Genomic DNA, 7,377 nt, shown 5'->3' with positions numbered 1-7,377 from the left:
CATTTGTGTGAAGCTCCCCCTCCCTTTTCCTTCCATAAGCTCTGAAATTTCATCATGAAATATCTGAGCTGATTAATCCACCAAAGTTATATTCAGTTTTAAATTATCTAAACACTACTATGTTATATTAAGACATAAATAAAAATAATAGTGGCATAATTCGCCACCTTGCAGGATATTAGTAACAACTACAAAAAATTGGGATATTTCTGTCCCCTTATCTTTTTGGGTTCAGTGAAATACAAAGACCCTGCCTGCATTGAACAGCACCTCTGTGATTTTGCTGTTGTTTGGCCTCTTTGTTTGCAGGTGTTCTTTTTCTTTTTCATGTACATGAATGCTTTATGGTTTCTAATTAGCTCTATAACATTTTTCAATATTTAATGAAATATATTCCTGGATCACTTCAAACAGTTTTCAGGAACAAGCAAGACTGAAACTGTTTGTCTCTTACATGATTGAACATGGGAGAGACTGGAACCCTAATGAGCTAAGGGAATTCATTGATGCTTTCCTCAAGGAAACAAATGTTACTGAGACTCTCCTGTATATTTTTCTTAGAGACTATGTATTTAATAGTTTACAATCGATCCTGCAGCATGCTACCACACAGTTAGGGCTTTAACGTGGCACAAATTTACTCTCTTGTAGTTCTCAAGATCATTACTTTCTCTTGGTCATACAATATTCTTTTAAAAAAAAATGGGAACTCTATGACCCTGCCTCTCCAAGTTCCTAGAGAGCACAGGTCTTGTGCTTTTATTCCTTGCTCTATTTTCAATTCATAAACCATATCATCTCTTTTTCTATGATCTATTTGGTTTTGATTCTCAGACTTCTTCTTATATGGATAGTAAAGGATAATAATTTGCTCTCAAATTAATCAACTCTACAAATTGTTTTTGACTCATCAAATAACATGCGGAGGTTACAAAATGAAGAGATAGACATCTTTGTAGATCATTCTTCACATACCCCAAGTAAGTGAAAATTAGTAGTGATATTAACTTAGTGTGTAATTAGAAATACAGGGTTCTGATTGTAAATACTGATACAGGAGGAGCAGTCCTTTGAACCATGTGAACCAATGTAGCCTTTCTTTTTTGGGGGGAGGGGGATTTAAAACTTTTAATTAATTTTTTACACTTATTTATCTTGTGCATGTATGTGTATATGTGTGTGGTTGTACTCATGACAAGACTCATGTGTGTAGATCAGAGGACAATTTGTAAAAATCATTTCCCTCCTTCTATCTTGTGGATCCCAGGAATCAGACACAGATCCTCAGGCTCATTGATAAGTGCCTTCACCTGTTGAGTTGTCTCAGGCCCACAAGGCAATTGCTTTTCAAGTCACTCAGTAATGGTTTCTTCTAAAAGATTTCTTGAAGTTTACAACATTTTTTTCAAATATTCCTTCTAAACAGTGCTATTTTTATTAGATATTTTCATTATTTACATGTCATATGATTTCTCCTTTCCCAGTTTCCTCTCCAAAAACAAACAAACAAACAAAAAACAACAAGAACAAACCCCTGTTGCCTCCCCCATCCCCCTGCTCACCACCCCACCCTGTTCTGCTTCCTGGCCCTGGCATTCCCCTACACTGGGGCATAGAACCTTCCAGGGCCAAGGGCCTCTCCTGCCCTTGATGACTGACTACGCCATCCTCTGCTATACATATGCTGCTGGAGCCATTAATCCCACCATGTGTACTCTTTGGTTGGTGGTTTAGTCCCTGGGAGCTCTAAGGGTACTAATTAGTTCATATTGTTGTTCGTTCTAAAGGGCTGCAAACCCTTCAGCTCCTTTGGTCCTTTTTCTAGCTCCTTCATTGGGGACCTATACTCAGTTCAATGGATGGCTGTGAGCCTCTACATCTATATTAGTCAGTTACTGTCAGAGCCTCTCAGAAGATAGCTATATCAGGCTGGCTTGTCCTTCCTTCAGTCTCTGCTCCATAGTTAGTGTCTGCAACTCCTTCCGTGGGTATTTTGTTCCCCCTTTTAAGAAGGAATGAAATGTCCACATTTTGGGCTTCCTGCTTCTTGAATTTCTTGTGGTTTGTGGGTTGTTCTTCCTGTATTCCAAACTTCTGGGCTAATAACCAATTATCAGAGGAAAATATGGAGTGCTTCACAAATTTGCGTGTCAATTTTGCGCAGGGGCCATGCTAATCTTCTCTGTATGGTTCCCATTTTAGTATATGTGCTGCCGAAGTGAGCACTGTTTGCAGGTGTTTGAAGCACACAGAATGCTTTTGTACTTGCTTGTTGCAGTTTCTCCTGGTATGGTCATGCAAATTTTGGGCCCATAGTCTTACTTGTGTCGAGACAAAGCATGATGGATACAGGTACCAGTTAGAGAGCAGGATTTTTTTCAAGGTTACAATTTTTGGGGATGTGGACATCAATGAATGTTACGAAGTATGATATGCATGGGGGGAGTGTGGTGGTTATTCTTGATTTTGTTGACTGACTGAGTTTAGTCTGAAGGATTAGTAAAGTATACCTACCTATTTTGAGAGCCAACTAGAACATGAAGGCTCTGACCAAATTAATAGTTCAACTCATTGGTCATTTGAAATTTGAGTGGGCAATTGGAAAGTGGTAAAACTGTGGAACTTGGGAGCCTTGTTGGAACTGATAACCGAGAATGTCTTCAAAGGTTATATCTTAGCCTTCTCTTTCCATACAAAATGACAAATGGGAAGCTGCAAGATCCACTTTCCATGCAAACCTGATAACCTAAGTTTTGAAAACCAAAAGAATATAACTAATTTATCAGACACTTAAGAAGTCTTTTTCTCTTGGCCTCTAATGGGCTCAGCCATCAGTAAGTTTACAACTGCATGACTGTAGCCTCTGCCTCTATTGATCTATGATGTCTTTTCTACATGAATATCTATATCAATTACTTTTATATTTTTATCAAATTAGATAAGTCTAGTTGGTTAAGGGCAAGAGAAAAAACCTCCAATGTATTAGTTACTTTTCTCATTGCTGTGACAAAATACCCGACAAAAGCAACTTAAAGAATGAAGATGTATTTTGAGTACATGGTCTGAGTTGAAAAGGAAGGCATGGCAACAGAAATATAAGATAGTTGATCATACTTCATCCTCAAACAGGAAACAGAGAAAGCTGAAGGATAGTGATTCTTTTGGTTTCTCCTCTTGATTCAGTCCAGTATTCCAGACCTGGTGCTACCACACTTAGAGCCATTCCTTCCATCTCTATTATACCAACCCAGAAATTCTTTACAGAAATGCTGAAGGTTTATCTATCTTCTAGGTAATTCTAAATCTTGGTAAGTTGACAATCAACATTAACTACCCCAGTATTCTCTCATTCTAATGTTCATAATAATGTCTGTATATACCTATTTCCAAATATGGTCACATTCACAGTTGCTAGGGTTATCACTATGTATATCATTTGGGGGAGAAAATTCAATCCTCAATATCAAGGTGTAAGGGAGATTTCACAGAATATGTTGCCTTGGTAAGAACTGATTACTCAATATCATGACAAGAACAGTGAATTATTACAAGTATTAAGAAACTCTTACAAACACTGGACTGGCACAAAAATTAGGAGAGTTTAAGCAGTAGGCAAGCTAGTAGAAAAGTGCTGAGGGACATTAGGGAATTTGGTTAATGTGACTGTTTCTGAACTAATTGAAGCTGATAGATGCTAGATTTCAACCTTCCAATGAGACCAGGAAGACAGAAATCCTGTATTTCTTAATAGAATTGCAAAACATTGGCTCAGAGCTTCTTAACAGAGGTATTGCCAAATTGAAAAACCTTTAAAAAACTGAGATGGAATTCATAATAACACATTTTCTAAAATACTTCTCCAAGAAGAAAGTCTAAAGAGTAGCTTCAAGAAGTATCCTTAGGGATATTTGACTGAGAAAATGTTAAGATGTCTTGGTTTCAAGGTCAGAACTTTTGCAGTGGGGAGCAACTGTAGTTCCTGTTCCCTTCCCCGAAACCTGAGACTATGAGAAGCCTATTCATTTTGCTGTGTCATGACATTTCTTGATGTTGTGTGTATGTAACATGGTCAGCATGTGGAGGTTAGAGGAGAACTTGCAGGAATCTGTTTCTCCTTTCTATATGTGGGACTCAAGGATTGGACCCAGACTGTTTTGGTAGCAGGTACCTTCACCAATAAACCACTTTGCCATCCCCATAAAAATGTTTAAGCCACTAGTGGGATTTGATTTTGCATGTCTAAGAAGCTTCAAGAATCAAATCAGGACACCCAATTATGAATAACTGTGATATTTAAAGGTAACATTGGAGATAAGTCCAGAAGGCTCTCTAAACTGTTTGAAATAGAATCAGAAATTGAGATTAAGCCAAAACAGGAGCTTGTAGATCAATAACCCTCTACAACAGAGCTAGTAGTGCCCCTGCCATACACACACACTCACAGGAGAAAATACAGAGACAAAGTGTGGAGCAGAGACTGAAGATAAAGCCATCCATCACATATACAGTCACCAAACCCAGACACTAGTGTGGATGCCAAGAAGTACATGCTGACAGGAGCCTGATATAGCTATCTCCTGAGAGGCTCTGCCAGAGCCTGACAAATACAGAGGTAGATATTTGCAGCCAAACATAGGACTGAGCATGGGGTCCCCAATAGAGGAGTTAGAGAAAGGACTGAAGAAACCCCATAGGAAGAACAACAATATCAACCAACCAGACCCCCCAGAGCTCTCAGGACTAAACCACCAACCAAAAAGTACACATTGAGCTATCAATGATTCCAGCTGCATATGTTGCAGAGGAAGGCCTTGTTAGGCATCAATGAAAGAAGAGGCCCTTGGTCCTGTGAAAGCTCAGTGCCTCAGTGCCAGGGCAGGGAGTCAGGAGTGGGTGGGTAGTTGAGGGAAATACTCTCATAGAAGCAGAGGGAGGAGGGATGGGATAGGGGGTTTCTGGGGTGGAGGGGCAGAAAAAGAACAACATTTGAAATGAAAATAAAGAAAATATTTAATTTTAAAAAAAAGAACTAGCAGTGGCATCTTAGATTCACAGACACCATACTTGATAATGTTAAATTTTAATCATTATATCTACCATTCACACCCAAGGCCAAAGATCAACAAAAGATTTTAGTAAATAAACATGTAATACTTTTGAATTGATGAGAGCCATTAAGTAAAGGTCTAGGCATGGAATGAAAACAAATATATAAATCTATGTTCCTTTAAAAACTTATGGGTAGTTAAATTTGGCTTTCACACCTAATATTACTTTTCTTTTGATATGCAAACTGAAAGTTGTACAAGAAGATGGTAGACCAGTTTTAGCCTAAAGTCTGTATATTGGGCACCCAGAAGTATACTCAATTTTTTCATATGTTCAGTTGATTATGTTGTCTTTATTCTCATCAAAACTATGAGTCAAAGAGGAAAGATCCCCAAATCAAGTTTTTATGAAAAAATGACAATATGGCAATCATTATTATCATATTCAGCATAGGCCAACCATGCTCCAGATATTAAGTACAAGTTAGAATTACCTACATTAAGTTTTAAAACTGAGATAGTGGATAGTTTTAAAAATATTTACCATACCAAATAATTCAGAATCTTTGAGGGGGACCTAGTTCCTTCAAGAGTATACATTCTTGAAAATATCCCCTATCCACATTGAAATCTCTGAAGATGACTTAATGGCTTTGGGGTGGCCTAGTCACAGGTAGTGTTTACAACTCTCCTGGTATGTGTAAAGTACAGGCAGCACCACAAACACTGCCCAGAACTTCAAAAGAGGCAAGATTAATGCATGAGTCCCAGTAGTCCCATTCACTACAACTACACCTGAAAGCAACTTGGGTACATACATTCTATAACCAGCTTGTAATTTCATTTGCATGAAGTCCAACTGTTCAGAGCTGGGTCAAACTCTCTAATACCCATGGCCAGGTTCAAGTGTTCATAGTTTATCATCTTCCAATCCTTTTTTCAATTAGTTTCTATCTTCCACAAGTTTGTATATAAAATTTTCCATTCCCAGAACATACAAACTTTGAATGTGTTTTTCTTTTATGACATGTGGAGAACTGTGGTTTCTAATGTGGTCTGAGATCGGAACCATCATAATCATCTGGAAAAATATTACAAATACTTACACTTATCTCACACTATACCTATAAGTTAGAACTTCTGGAGATAGGGTCTAGCTTTCTGCACTACTGCAACTCCTCTAGATGATTCTGAAACACAACTCAATTGTTAAGGACTCATGAAAGAGAGAAGAGAATAACAGAATGTATTTTGAATGTACCATTTAATCACTAATGGTTCCCTAAAGTTAATGGTGGACTAATAATCGGAGAACCAAGATCATCAAGATTTTCCTCATTGATTTCTTGTAGTAGTCAAGTGTGAATCCATAGGAAAACAGAGTTCTTTCAGTCAAGAATCGGAGCTTTTGGAGATTTCTGCCTCCTAAATTAGAAGGTACTCTTGAATTAGATTTTACAAAACCCAAGAATTTTGCCATATTTAGGTCACAAAAGCAGAACCTAACTTGGAAATAAAAGACAGAATATTCTGTTACTAGCTGAAAAGTTAGAACCACTATGAGATTTGGGGTAGTCAAAATGAAGGGAGCTAGACAATAGCAGCTGTGAGGAGCTGAACTCACCAGACATTGCAAGCCATAGTTTTCTTAGAATGTCTATCTGCCTGCCTATCTGTCTGTTTGTTTCACTAGCTACATTGTCACCAAAAATACAGGCCCAGAGGGACACCAGGATATGAAGTTTACATTACCATTCAGTTTGTAAAAGCACCTCCAAGCAGGGTGTTTTTTTCTGATTGTTTACAGTTCTTATTCCTTATGCGTGGAAGTATAGACTGACATTTGTCACTGGCACCATCTGCTGGAAATTTCTCTGGCCTGACACCATGACTCTTGTGTCTTTTGGCATGTGGTAGCATGTTTTTATTGGCTTACATTGCATTAACCTAGAAACGCTAAAATTTAAAGAGTGCCTGGATCTCAGGGACCCAACATTACCAAAGATTAAGAGCTTAAAAGAATTTCCAGGGGCAACAAATGGGCATGTGTATATTGGAATAGATACCATATGTTTCTAAGTTCCCAGGATCTGTCCTCAATAGCCACTCATTTCCCCCACCTCTCTGTTTCTGTCTCTGTCTCTCTGTCTCTCTGTCTCTCTGTCTGCCTCTGTCTCTGTCTCTGTCTCTGTCTCTCTCTCTCTCTCTCTGTCTCTCTCTCTCTCTCTCTCTCTCTCTCTCTTTCTCCCTCCCTCTGTGTGAGTATGTGTGTGTGTCTGTATCTGTGTGTGAGTGTTTGTATTCTATAATTTTTATCAAGTCAAGAAAA

At 38.3% G+C, this 7,377-nt stretch overlaps 1 non-coding gene across 1 annotated transcript; it reads right to left on the bottom strand.

Annotated features, from left to right (window-relative positions):
- Positions 1-2,119: 2,119 nt before the first annotated feature.
- On the bottom strand, positions 2,120-2,226 carry LOC116071603. The gene has a single exon (XR_004111014.1). It is a non-coding gene; the product is annotated as a U6 spliceosomal RNA (small nuclear RNA).
- Between the last annotated feature and the right edge of the window lie 5,151 nt (positions 2,227-7,377).

Source organism: Mastomys coucha, unplaced genomic scaffold (assembly GCF_008632895.1).
Source record: "Mastomys coucha isolate ucsf_1 unplaced genomic scaffold, UCSF_Mcou_1 pScaffold22, whole genome shotgun sequence".
NCBI classification, from domain to species: domain Eukaryota; kingdom Metazoa; phylum Chordata; class Mammalia; order Rodentia; family Muridae; genus Mastomys; species Mastomys coucha.
Note: the sequence above shows the minus strand (reverse complement) of the source record. Positions and strands in the feature narration are given on the sequence as shown.